The sequence below is a fragment of the Oncorhynchus keta genome, chromosome 10 (genome assembly GCF_023373465.1).
Source record: "Oncorhynchus keta strain PuntledgeMale-10-30-2019 chromosome 10, Oket_V2, whole genome shotgun sequence".
NCBI lineage: Eukaryota > Metazoa > Chordata > Actinopteri > Salmoniformes > Salmonidae > Oncorhynchus > Oncorhynchus keta.
The window spans coordinates 14359686-14374601 of record NC_068430.1 but is presented as its reverse complement, the minus strand read 5'-3'; the positions used below and the strand labels follow the sequence as shown (position 1 = coordinate 14374601).

The 14916-nt window shown below is 44.4% G+C and overlaps 1 protein-coding gene across 2 annotated transcripts in view; it reads left to right on the top strand.

Annotated features, from left to right (window-relative positions):
* Positions 1 to 14916, top strand: part of LOC127932128 (chemokine-like protein TAFA-2) — a 171397-nt gene that overhangs the window by 87112 nt on the left and 69369 nt on the right. The gene's annotated exons all lie outside the window — the stretch shown is intronic.

The following is a 14916-nucleotide window of genomic DNA, read 5'->3' as shown; positions in this document are numbered from 1 at the left end:
GCGGGACCATATAAACCCGGAGAACTCTGAGAGTGCAGCCAGGCATTATGGAGCGGGACCATATAAACCCGGAGAACTCTGAGAGTGCAGCCAGGCATTATGGAGCGGGACCATATAAACCCGGAGAACTCTGAGAGTGCAGCCAGGCATTATGGAGCGGGACCATATAAACCCGGAGAACTCTGAGAGTGCAGCCAGGCATTATGGAGCGGGACCATATAAACCCGGAGAACTCTGAGAGTGCAGCCAGGCATTATGGAGCGGACCATATAAACCCGGAGAACTCTGAGAGTGCAGCCAGGCATTATGGAGCGGGACCATATAAACCCGGAGAACTCTGAGAGTGCAGCCAGGCATTATGGAGCGGGACCATATAAACCCGGAGAACTCTGAGAGTGCAGCCAGGCATTATGGAGCGGGACCATATAAACCCGGAGAACTCTGAGAGTGCAGCCAGGCATTATGGAGCGGGACCATATAAACCCGGAGAACTCTGAGAGTGCAGCCAGGCATTATGGAGCGGGACCATATAAACCCGGAGAACTCTGAGAGTGCAGCCAGGCATTATGGAGCGGGACCATATAAACCCGGAGAACTCTGAGAGTGCAGCCAGGCATTATGGAGCGGGACCATATAAACCCGGAGAACTCTGAGAGTGCAGCCAGGCATTATGGAGGCGGGACCATATAAACCCGGAGAACTCTGAGAGTGCAGCCAGGCATTATGGAGCGGGACCATATAAACCCGGAGAACTCTGAGAGTGCAGCCAGGCATTATGGAGCGGGACCATATAAACCCGGAGAACTCTGAGAGTGCAGCCAGGCATTATGGAGCGGGACCATATAAACCCGGAGAACTCTGAGAGTGCAGCCAGGCATTATGGAGCGGGACCATATAAACCCGGAGAACTCTGAGAGTGCAGCCAGGCATTATGGAGCGGGACCATATAAACCCGGAGAACTCTGAGAGTGCAGCCAGGCATTATGGAGCGGGACCATATAAACCCGGAGAACTCTGAGAGTGCAGCCAGGCATTATGGAGCGGGACCATATAAACCCGGAGAACTCTGAGAGTGCAGCCAGGCATTATGGAGCGGGACCATATAAACCCGGAGAACTCTGAGAGTGCAGCCAGGCATTATGGAGCGGGACCATATAAACCCGGAGAACTCTGAGAGTGCAGCCAGGCATTATGGAGCGGGACCATATAAACCCGGAGAACTCTGAGAGTGCAGCCAGGCATTATGGAGCGGGACCATATAAACCCGGAGAACTCTGAGAGTGCAGCCAGGCATTATGGAGCGGGACCATATAAACCTGGAGAACTCTGAGAGTGCAGCCAGGCATTATGGAGCGGGACCATATAAACCCGGAGAACTCTGAGAGTGCAGCCAGGCATTATGGAGCGGGACCATATAAACCCGGAGAACTCTGAGAGTGCAGCCAGGCATTATGGAGCGGACCATATAAACCCGGAGAACTCTGAGAGTGCAGCCAGGCATTATGGAGCGGGACCATATAAACCCGGAGAACTCTGAGAGTGCAGCCAGGCATTATGGAGCGGGACCATATAAACCCGGAGAACTCTGAGAGTGCAGCCAGGCATTATGGAGCGGGACCATATAAACCCGGAGAACTCTGAGAGTGCAGCCAGGCATTATGGAGCGGGACCATATAAACCCGGAGAACTCTGAGAGTGCAGCCAGGCATTATGGAGCGGGACCATATAAACCCGGAGAACTCTGAGAGTGCAGCCAGGCATTATGGAGCGGGACCATATAAACCCGGAGAACTCTGAGAGTGCAGCCAGGCATTATGGAGCGGGACCATATAAACCCGGAGAACTCTGAGAGTGCAGCCAGGCATTATGGAGCGGGACCATATAAACCCGGAGAAGTCCGAGAGTGCAGCCAGGCATTATGGAGCGGGACCATATAAACCCGGAGAACTCTGAGAGTGCAGCCAGGCATTATGGAGGCATTATGGAGGACCATATAAACCCGGAGAACTCTGAGAGTGCAGCCAGGCATTATGGAGCGGGACCATATAAACCCGGAGAACTCTGAGAGTGCAGCCAGGCATTATGGAGCGGGACCATATAAACCCGGAGAACTCTGAGAGTGCAGCCAGGCATTATGGAGCGGGACCATATAAACCCGGAGAACTCTGAGAGTGCAGCCAGGCATTATGGAGCGGGACCATATAAACCCGGAGAACTCTGAGAGTGCAGCCAGGCATTATGGAGCGGGACCATATAAACCCGGAGAACTCTGAGAGTGCAGCCAGGCATTATGGAGCGGGACCATATAAACCCGGAGAACTCTGAGAGTACAGCCAGGCATTATGGAGCGGGACCATATAAACCCGGAGAACTCTGAGAGTGCAGCCAGGCATTATGGAGCGGGACCATATAAACCCGGAGAACTCTGAGAGTGCAGCCAGGCATTATGGAGCGGGACCATATAAACCCGGAGAACTCTGAGAGTGCAGCCAGGCATTATGGAGCGGGACCATATAAACCCGGAGAACTCTGAGAGTGCAGCCAGGCATTATGGAGCGGGACCATATAAACCCGGAGAACTCTGAGAGTGCAGCCAGGCATTATGGAGCGGGACCATATAAACCCGGAGAAGTCCGAGAGTGCAGCCAGGCATTATGGACTACCCGTGGCAGGCAGGGCAGCTCCAACATTATTGAGATTACCTCTGCCATATTATAAACTGGAGGGGATCTTTTCAGCCAGGTCAGCCTTCCCAAATTTAGCTCCGTTAACAGGGCCAACAGGACTTTGTCAGCCTCTTCCAGTACTGGAACTAATGTCGCCAACTCTGAGACCCCAGTGGGGAGTGAACTCTGAGATTCAGCCGCATTTCTCTACTCTGGTTTGCTGAATTCTGTTGGGGCTTCATTCAACTTCTAACCCCAATTTGGTTGTCAGCTTAAGACGAGATAAAGGTTGCCAGTCGCTCTCAGTGTGTTTGTGGTGGGTTATTGAACCAGAAAGAAGTATGCAAATCAGTGGGGTTTAGCGAGGAGAGAGGGGGTAGAGAAAGAGAGAGGGGGGAGAGAGAGAGAGGGCCGGGATAGAGAAGGGAGAGAGAGATGGGGGAGAAAGATGGGGAAAGAGGGGAGAGGGAGAAAGAGAGAGAGAGAACCAGGGGAGAGAGTGTCTGTGTCTGTAAAGGGGAGAAGATATCTTGGAGCCATTGTTAAATAGTGCAAACTAATAGCTCTTAGAATGCTGTTGCTATTTCCCTGGAAGCACAATGGCGCTAGTTCTAATTGATTGGTTCAGAAACAGAACCGTGGCAGTTCTCTACGCACCACAGACGAGCACTGGGTGGGTGCCTTGGACTCATAAGCCTCAGCCCAAATATCTTTTCTAAATCCATACTTCCAAGACCGAGGGCAACAGAGCTGAGTTAATCTTCACCCATTCCAACTGGTAGACAAATACTTTTTGTGTGTGCAGGATTGATCCAAGATTTAAACTAATCTGTTATACATCATAAGGCAGTATTTTGACTTGAGATCCGTGCACTTCAACTGGAAGTTTAACTCTCACAAAGTCTCCCATTGACATAAATTAATGATTTGTATATGAAAGTCTGAGTTTAGAATATCGCCCATAGTGTTTCTGTTTTCAAAATGATTTCTTGGGATATATACAATTGGGTGTCAACAAGCTACCCCGGGGTCATGGTTAAAGACCCAACTGAAGTCTTCCCATGATGTTCTTTACTGGTTGTAACCTTAACTTTTAGACAAGGGTGGATGCATCATTGATTATGCATCACTTCAAATCAATCTGAAATAGATTGAAAAGTATTGAAATTCCCATCTCTGTGGGTTACGCTTTTGGTTCTTAAGTCTTTGGCTCTTACCAAAGTAGGGTGATGCCATAAATAGAAACCCACTCAACTCTGCATTCCACTGCCAATCTAGCCATATGCTCCAATGTTAATTGCATTTAAGTTCCAGAATGTTTGGGTTTTGTTTCCTTGATTGCATGCCACAGACCATGCTTAAGTATTCTCGAAGAATCTGTAAATGTGTCAGTTATTCAGTGTGGCGCAAAGTCGAGGGCTGGCACTCTGTCATGCGTAGTGGTATTGAAAGTGACCATCTCCACCATTGGCAAGTACGTTACATGCCAATGATGCATTCACCTGTGTGCTACATTTTGAGCTGAGTCTGGGTTATCCATAGGGTTCAGTAGGGTGCTACAAGGACATCTACTGATTATCTACCGGTGATCTACTGGTGATATACTGCTGATATACTGGTGGTGATATACTGGTGATATACAGGTGATATACTGATGATATACTGTTTAACTACTGATTATCTACCGGTGATATACTGGTGATTTACTGATTATCTACTGGTGATATACTGGTCATGTACTGGTGATATACTGGTTAACGACTGATTATCTACTGGTGACATCCTGGTAATCTACTGGTGATATATTGGTGACATACTGGTGATATACTGTTGTCATACTGGTGATATACTGCAGATATACTGATGATATACTGGGGATCTACTGGTCAAATACTGGTGATATACTGGTTAAATACTGGTGATATACTGGTGATATACTGGGGATATACTGGTGATATGCTGGTGATATACTGGAAATATACTGGTGATATACTGGTTTTCAACTGGTGATATACTGGTTATCTACTGGTGATATACTGATGTTATACTGGTTAACTACTGCTTATCTACTGGTAATCTACTGATTATCTACCGGTGATATACTGGTTATCTACTGGGACATACTGGTAATATACTGGTAATATACTGGTTAACTACTGATTATCTACTGGTGATATACTGATGATATGCTGGTGATAATCTGGTGGTAATCTACTGATTATCTACTGGTGATATACTGGTGATGTACTGGCTACTGATTATCTACTGGTAATCTACTGGTGATCTACTGATGATATACTGGTGATCCACTGGTGATATACTGGTGATATACCGGTGATATACTGGTGATCCACTGGTGATATACTTGTGATTTACTGGTGATATACAGGTGATATACTGACAATTTACTGATGATCTACTGGTGATATACTGGTGATATACTGTTTAACTACTGATTATCTACCGGTGATATACTGGTCATATACTAGCGATATACTGGTTATCTACTGGTGATATACTGGTTATCTACTGGTGATATACTGGTGACATACTGGTAATTTACTGGTAATATACTGGTTAACCTACTGATGATCTACTGATGATCTACTGGTGATATACTGGTTATCTACTGGTGATATACTGGGGATATACTGGTGATATAGAACTGGACAGAACAGGATGATATACTGATTATCTACTGGTGATATACTGATGATTAACTGATTATCTACTTGTTATCTACTGATGATATGCTGGTAATCTACTGATTATCTACTGAGGATATACTGGTAATATACTGGTTAACTACTCATGATCTACTGGGGATATACTGGTAATATACTGGTTAACCACTGATGATCTACTGGTGATATACTGATGATATACTGGTGATATACTGGTTACATACTGGTAATATACTGGTAATATACTGGTTAACTACTGATGATCTACTGGTGAATTACTGATGATCTACTGGTGATATACTGGTGACATACTTGTAATATACTGGTAATATACTGGTTAACTACTGATGATCTACTGGTGGTATACTGGTGATATACTGGTGGTATACTGGTGATCATCTGGTGATAACCTGGGGATATACTGGTTATCGACTGTTGATATACTGGTAATCTACTGATTCTCTAATGGTGATATACTGGTGATGTACTGGTTTTCAACTGGTGATATACTGGTTATCTACTGGTGATATACTGGTAATCTACTTATTATCTACTGGTAATCTACTGGTGATCTACTGGTGATATACCGGTGATATACTGGTGATATACTGGTGATATACTGATGATTTACTGATTATCTACTGGTGATATACTGATGATATACAGGTGATAAACTGGTGATATACTGTTTAACTACTGATTATCTACCGGTGATATACTGGTCATATACTAGCGATATACTGGTGATATACTGGTGACATACGGGTAATATACTGGTAATATACTGGTTAACTACTGATGATCTGCTGGTGATATACTGGTTAACTACTGATTATCTACCGGTGATATACTGGTCATATACTAGCGATCTACTGGTGATATACTGGTGACATACGGGTAATATACTGGTAATATACTGCTTAACCTACTGATGATCTACTGGTGATATACTGGTTAACTACTGATGATCTACTGGTGATATACTGGTGACATACGGGTAATATACTGGTAATATACTGGTTAACCTACTGATGATCTACTGGTGATATACTGATGATATACAGGTGATCTACTGGTGATATACTGATGATATACAGGTGATCTACTGGTGATATACTGATGATATACAGGTGATCTACTGGTGATATGCTGCTGATATACAGGTGATCTACTGGTGATATACTGATGATATACAGGTGATCTACTGGTGATATACTGATGATATACAGGTGATCTACTGGTGATATACTGATGATATACAGGTGATCTACTGGTGATATACTGATGATATACAGGTGATATACTGGTGATATACTGATGATATACAGGTGATCTACTGGTGATATACTGCTGATATACAGGTGATCTACTGGTGATATACTGATGATATACAGGTGATATACAGGTGATCTACTGGTGATATACTGATGATATACAGGTGATCTACTGGTGATATACAGGTGATCTACTGGTGATATACTGATGATATACAGGTGATCTACTGGTGATATACTGCTGATATACAGGTGATCTACTGGTGATATACAGGTGATCTACTAGTGATATACTGATGATATACAGGTGATCTACTGATGATATACAGGTGATCTACTGGTGATATACTGATGATATACAGGTGATCTACTGGTGATATACTGGTGACATACGGGTAATATACTGGTTAACCTACTGATGATCTACTGGTGATATACTGATGATCTACTGGTTTATATACTGGTTGATATACTGGTCATATACTAGCGATATACTGGTGATATACTGGTGACATACAGGTAATATACTGGTAATATACTTGTTAACCTACTGATGATCTACTGGTGACATACAGGTAATATACTGGTAATATACTGGTTAACCTACTGATGATCTACTGGTGATATACTGGTAATCTACTGGTTGATATACTGGTAATCTATTGATTATCTACTGGTCTTTAGGTCATGAACCATGAACCTGTAAACCACCTGAGGCCTGGATTAGCATGCCCTCCTGTTTTCCTCTCTGGATTCCTGCCAGGAAACCATTCCAGTCATTGCCTCTTTACATCTCAACCCTCTGTGTACTATACTGTAGCAGATGTCTGGGTCTAAATCCAAAGCTGGTCCAGACCCAAACTGTGCTACAGCCTAGCTTAGCATGTCCAGGCAGAGAGCCCAGAAGGTAGGAGCTCAGTTTGGCTACAGTATCCCTCCTGTTCCATCCTGAACATCTCTACAGTTTGGCTACAGTATCCCTCCTGTTCCATCCTGAACCATCTCTACAGTTTGGCTACTGTTTCCCTCCTGTTCCATCCTGAACATCTCTACAGTTTGGCTACAGTATCCCTCCTGTTCCATCCTGAACATCTCTACAGTTTGGCTACAGTATCCCTCCTGTTCCATCCTGAATCATCTCTACAGTTTGGCTACAGTATCCCTCCTGTTCCATCCTGAACCATCTCTACAGTTTGGCTACTGTATCCCTCTTGTTCCATCCTGAACCATCTCTACAGTTTGGCTACTGTATCCCTCCGGTTCCATCCTGAACCATCTCTACAGTTTGGCTACAGTATCCCTTCTGTTCCATCCTGAACCATCTCTACAGTTTGGCTACTGTATCCCTCCTGTTCCATCCTGAACCAGCTCTACAGTTTGCTACAGTATCCCTCATGTTCCATCCTGAACATCTCTACAGTTTGGCTACAGTATCCCTCCTGTTCCATCCTGAACATCTCTACAGTTTGGCTACAGTATCCCTCCTGTTCCATCCTGAACATCTCTACAGTTTGGCTACAGTACATCCTGTTCCATCCTGAACATCTCTACAGTTTGGCTACAGTACATCCTGTTCCATCCTGAACCATATCTACAGTTTGGCTACAGTATCCCTCCTGTTCCTTCCTGAACATCTCTACAGTTTGGCTACAGTACATCCTGTTCCATCCTGAACATCTCTACAGTTTGGCTACAGTACATCCTGTTCCATCCTGAACCTCTCTACAGTTTGGCTACAGTACATCCTGTTCCATCCTGAACCTCTCTACAGTTTGGCTACAGTACATCCTGTTCCATCCTGAACATCTCTACAGTTTGGCTACAGTACATCCTGTTCCATCCTGAACCATATCTACAGTTTGGCTACAGTATCCCTCCTGTTCCTTCCTGAACATCTCTACAGTTTGGCTCCAGTACATCCTGTTCCATCCTGAATCATCTCTACAGTTTGGCTACAGTACATCCTCTTCCATCCTGAACCTCTCTACAGTTTGGCTACAGTACATCCTGTTCCATCCTGAACCATCTCTACAGTTTGGCTACAGTATATCCTGTTCCATCCTGAATCATCTCTACAGTTTGGCTACAGTACATCCTGTTCCATCCTGAACCTCTCTACAGTTTGGCTCCAGTACATCCTGTTCCATCCTGAATCATCTCTACAGTTTGGCTACAGTACATCCTGTTCCATCCTGAACATCTCTACAGTTTGGCTACAGTATCCCTCCTGTTCCTTCCTGAACATCTCTACAGTTTGGCTACAGTATCCCTCCTGTTCCTTCCTGAATCATCTCTACAGTTTGGCTACAGTACATCCTGTTCCATCCTGAACATCTCTACAGTTTGGCTACAGTATCCCTCCTGTTCCTTCCTGAACATCTCTACAGTTTGGCTACAGTATCCCTCCTGTTCCTTCCTGAATCATCTCTACAGTTTGGCTACAGTACATCATGTTCCATCCTGAACATCTCTACAGTTTGGCTACAGTACATCCCTTAGTGGAGGAATGAGAGGGAGTTTAGAAGCAGGAACAAAAATAAATATGTCGGGCATCTTCCCACATGTAGGGAAGAATTCCAAAGGGACTAATTAGAGAAAATAAGCCAGCTGAGCCTCTCATGTGAAACCATACCACTCTTCTAGAAATCAGGTACAGAGTGCAACCCAAGCCTGCATTGCTGACTCACTCTGTCCAATATGTTGGAGTGTTTGTTGGGAGAATTCTTCTTACCACGGTTAAAGTAGCATTTCACTGTATTATTATTTTTTGCCTTTTAACTTTCCTTCAAAACAAACTTGATAAGGTGATTTAATGTTGATCCTGTATGTAGGTTTGGTCAAATCACTGTACAGTATGCTTTTATTAAAATATATGGTATGTTAAATGTGTTGAAATTCCATGTTGTGGTTTCATTTTAAGGAATTCAGAGGTGCTATACATAATGTATTGTTTTTGGTAGGTACAACACATTGGGGGGGATTCATCTGTGAATAACTGCTGATTTCTGTGCAATATGATTCATTTCATAACCAGAAAACATTTAATGATCAACCCTTATAAATATAATTCAATCAAGCCGGTTTGGTATGCTATTTATTTTGCCCAGATGTTCTCTATCTAATTCATTAGAAAGATGCATGTTTATCTAGGTTCTGTTGCGAGAGAGTAGTCATGGCTTGGCTTGGCTCGGGGGCATGACAAGTGGCACACAGCCAGCTGCATCACACAGAAAAAAACAGCCTAAACAACAACACCGGTTTGTTTTGCCCTCCAACCACGACACATCAGCTTTGTCCACCCAGCTGCCCGATTGGTCCCAACGACTCATCTCTGTCATTAACCAGGAAATACTGCATCTTTAAGCTTTGGAGATGTACTGTGGGAAAATCTCAATTGCATACTCCTCACGTCCTCTCTCCTCGTTTCCTTCTTAAAATCCCATTGGATGAGAAAGCCTCTGAAAGTCCCTCGCCTCTGACCTTCTCCTCCAATGGGTTTTGAGAAGGAGATGTGTATTATACAGTCTGTATACAGTATGTACAGTGGGGCAAAAAAGTATTTAGTCAGCCACCAATTGTGCAAGTTCTCCAACTTAAAAAGATGAGAGAGACCTGTAATTAGGTACACTTCAACTATGACAGACAAAATTTGAAAAAAAAAATCCAGAAAATCACATTGTAGGATTTTTATGGTGGAAAATAAGTATTTGGTCACCTACAAACAAGCAAGATTTCTGGCTCTCACAGACCTGTAACTTCTTCTTTAAGAGGCTCCTCTGTCCTCCACTCGTTACCTGTATTAATGGCACCTGTTTGAACTTGTTATCAGTATAAAAGACACCTGTCCACGACCTCAAACAGTCACACTCCAAACTCCACTATGGCCAAGACCAAAGATCTGTCAAAGGACACTAGAAACAAAATTGTAGACCTGCACCAGGCTGGGAAGACTGAATCTGCAATAGGTAAGCAGCTTGGTTTGAAGAAATCAACTGTGGGAGCAATTATTAGGAAATGGAAGACATACAAGACCACTGATAATCTCCCTCGATCTGGGGCTCCACGCAAGATCTCACCCCGTGGGGTCAAAATGATCACAAGAACAGTGAGCAAAAATCCCAGAACCACACGGGGGGACCTCGTGAATGACCTACAGAGAGCTGGGACCAAAGTAACAAAGCCTACCATCAGTAACACACTACGCCGCCAGGGACTCAAATCCTGCAGTGTCAGACGTGTCCCCCTGCTTAAGCCAGTACATGTCCAGGCCCGTTTGAAGTTTGCTAGAGAGCATTTGGATGATCCAGAAGAAAATTGGGAGAATGTCATATGGTCAGATGAAACCAAAATATAACTTTTTGGTAAAAACTCAACTCGTCGTGTTTGGAGGACAAATAATGCTGAGTTGCAGCATCCAAAGAACACCATACCTACTGTGAAGCATTGGGGTGGAAACATGCTTTGGGGCTGTTTTTCTGCAAAGGGACCAGGACGACTGATCCGTGTAAAGGAAAGAATGAATGAATGGGGTGGCTGGGTCTTTCAGCATGACAATGACCCCAAACACACCGCCCGGGCAACGAAGGAGTGACTTCGTAAGAAGCATTTCAAGGTCCTGGAGTCGCCTAGCCAGTCTCCAGATCTCAACCCCATAGAAACTCGTTGGAGGGAGTTGAAAGTCCATGTTTCCCAGCAACAGCCCCAAAACATCACTGCTCTAGAGGAGATCTGCATGGAGGAATGGGCTAAAATACCAGCAACAGTGTGTGAAAACCTTGTGAAGACTTACAGAAAACGTTTGACCTCTGTCATTGCCAACAAGGGGTATATAACAAAATATTGAGATAAACTTTTGTTATTGACCAAAAACGTATTTTCCACCATAATTTGCAAATGAATTCATTAAAAATCCCACAATGTGATTTTCTGGATTTTTTTTTCTAATTTTGTCTGTCATGGTTGAAGTGTACCTATGATGAAAATTACTGGCCTCTCTCCTCTTTTTAAGTGGGAGAACTTGCACAATTGGTGGCTGACTAAATACTTTTTTGCCCCACTGTATGCAGAAAGACCATCCCTCAGCCTCCCTCAACTACCCTGGTGGTGTTATGTCCCAGACCTGTATGTGCCTGAGCCAACTCCTGCATGTGTTGCCATGCATGTGTTGCCATGCATGTGTTGCCATGCATGTGTTGCCATGCATGTGTTGCCATGCATGTGTTGCCATGCATGTGTTGCCATGCATGTGTTGCCATGCATGTGTTGCCATGCATGTGTTGCCATGCATGTGTTGCCATGCATGTGTTGCCATGCATGCCACATGCATGCCACATGCATGGAGTTGAGCCAACTCGTCTGACAATCGTTGTCATGCCATACATGTATGGTGTGACAACAATAGTCAGAGTTGGCTAAATAAAGCACATACAGGTCTAGGACCAGTAGTCACCATGTCACCTTCTGACCTTAGTTCCTTTGTTATGTCTTTGTGTTAGTATGGTCCGGGCGTGAGTTGGGGTGGGTAGTCTATGTTCCTTTTTCTATAATTTGGGATTTCTGTGTTTGGCCTGGTATGGTTCTCAATCAGAGGCAGCTGTCAATCGTTGTCCCTGATTGAGAACCATACTTAGGTAGCCTGGTTTCACTTTTGAGTGGTGGGTGATTATTTTCCGTGTCAGTGTTATTTCACATTGTCGTTTTTTGTTTTGTTCAGTGTTCATATTTCTTATTAAACAATATGGACACTTACCACGCGGCGCATTGGTCCTCCAATCCTTCCTACTACTTATCCTCGTCAGACAACCGTTACACACCAAGCGATATTTTCACCTGTTCAGCTGGTTTTCCATTCCTCTCTCAATCATTCTGATACGCCACCTGGTCCCATCATCATCTCTATCAGGAGGATACTTGTCCTGTTTTCCAAGTCCCTTCAGCCACCTGAACACGGTGGCCTGGTCTGGTCTGGTTAGGTAGATGGAGGTTGTGCCCAGACTTGGGTTCAAATAGTATTTGTTTTATTTCACATTCTTGCTGTGCTTAATTCATCTTACCTGGCGGCGCAATAGAACCAGGTGTCAAAATGGAATTGCCCCAAAATGGTTCAAAAACCCACCCATCTGGCACTCAAGGCTGGCTGAATGAAACGCTCAAAGAAAGGCAAAAAAATACTATCCGAATCCAGGTCTGGTTGTACCTGACAGAAGCCATCAGAGAAGCCTCCTCTACATAGGCTACAGTCGATAGAACCTCCCATTAGATGCCACCCAGCTCTACAACTGTTGATATCTCCCTCTCTACTCCCTTCACCAGCCACTGCCAAATAAGCAAGAGTTAAGCTCTTTGCATGAAAACAATCTTTTCACTAATTCAAGTGGATACACTGCAAAGGCGTTGAAAGGATGCCTGTGATTTGTGACTGTTTTTTCCTGTGAGCGGAGCATGCTCTGTTGGCAATAAGATGAGCCTCTGATTGCATTGTTTGTAGTCCTCTACCAGGACCTCTTACACAGCCATACTGTATTACTGGACAACAGACCCTGAACACTACATGAAGATTAGTGAGCTGGGAAATGCTAGCCAAGACAGACCACCCAAACACTATTACCTAGTAACCTCCCTCCCGGTTCTAGGGGGAGGAGGGGGAGAGGAAACAAGGGAATGAGTGAAAGACAGACGTAATATATAAAGAAGGAAACGGGGGGGAAAGGGACAGTCAGACGTCATTTATGAAGAGGGGAACGGGGCGGAAGGGAACTGTCAGACATCATTTATAAAGAGGGAAACGGGGGGGAAAGGGACAATCAGACATCATTTATAAAGAGGGAAACGGGGGGGAAAGGGACAATCAGACATAATTTATAAAGAGGGAAACGGGGGGGAAAGGGACAATCAGACATCATTTATAAAGAGGGAAACGGGGGGGAAGGAACTGTCAGACGTAATTTATGAAGAGGGAAACGGGGGGGAAGGAACTGTCAGACGTAATTTATGAAGAGGGAAACGGGGGGAAAAGGGACAATCAGACATCATTTATAAAGAGGGAAACAGGGGAATAAGGGACAGTCTGATGTAATTTATAAAGAGGGAAACGGGAATAAGTGACAGTCTGATGTCATTTATAAAGAGGGAGACGGGAGGAAAAGGGACAGTGAGGTGTCGTTTATAAAGAGGGAAACGGAGGAATAAGGGCCAGTCAGACATTCTATTTGTAGATCTTCTTTTTTATTAATTTTTTTATTTATTTCACCTTTATTTAACCAGGTAGGCTAGTTGAGAACAAGTTCTCATTTGCAACTGCGACCTGGCCAAGATAAAGCAAAGCAGTGTGAACAGACAACACAGAGTTACACATGGAGTAAACAATTAACAAGTCAATAACACAGTAGAAAAAATGGGCAGTCTATATACAATGTGTGCAAAAGGCATGAGGAGGTAGGCGAATAATACAATTTTGCAGATTAACACTGGAGTGATAAATGATCAGATGGTCATGTACAGGTAGAGATATTGGTGTGCAAAAGAGCAGAAAAGTAAATAAATAAAAACAGTATAAAAACAGTATGGGAATGAGGTAGGTGAAAATGGGTGGGCTATTTACCTATAGACTATGTACAGCTGCAGCGATCGGTTAGCTGCTCGGATAGCTGATGTTTGAAGTTGGTGAAGGAGATAAAAGTCTCCAACTTCAGCGATTTTTGCAATTCGTTCCAGTCACAGGCAGCAGAGTACTGGAACGAAAGGCGGCCAAATGAGGTGTTGGCTTTAGGGATGATCAGTGAGATACACCTGCTGGAGCGCGTGCTACGGATGGGTGTTGCCATCGTGTCCAGTGAACTGAGATAAGGCGGAGCTTTACCTAGCACGGACTTGTAGATGACCTGGAGCCAGTGGGTCTGGCGACGAATATGTAGTGAGGGCCAGCCGACTAGAGCATACAAGTCGCAGTGGTGGGTGGTATACGGTGCTTTAGTGACAAAACGGATGGCACTGTGATAGACTGCATCCAGTTTGCTGAGTAGAGTGTTGGAAGCCATTTTGTAGATGACATCGCCGAAGTCGAGGATCGGTAGGATAGTCAGTTTTACTAGGGTAAGCTTGGCAGCGTGAGTGAAGGAGGCTTTGTTGCGGAATAGAAAGCCGACTCTTGATTTGATTTTCGATTGGAGATGTTTGATGTGAGTCTGGAAGGAGAGTTTGCAGTCTAGCCAGACACCTAGGTACTTATAGATGTCCACATATTCAAGGTCGGAACCATCCAGGGTGGTGATGCTAGTCGGGCATGCGGGTGCA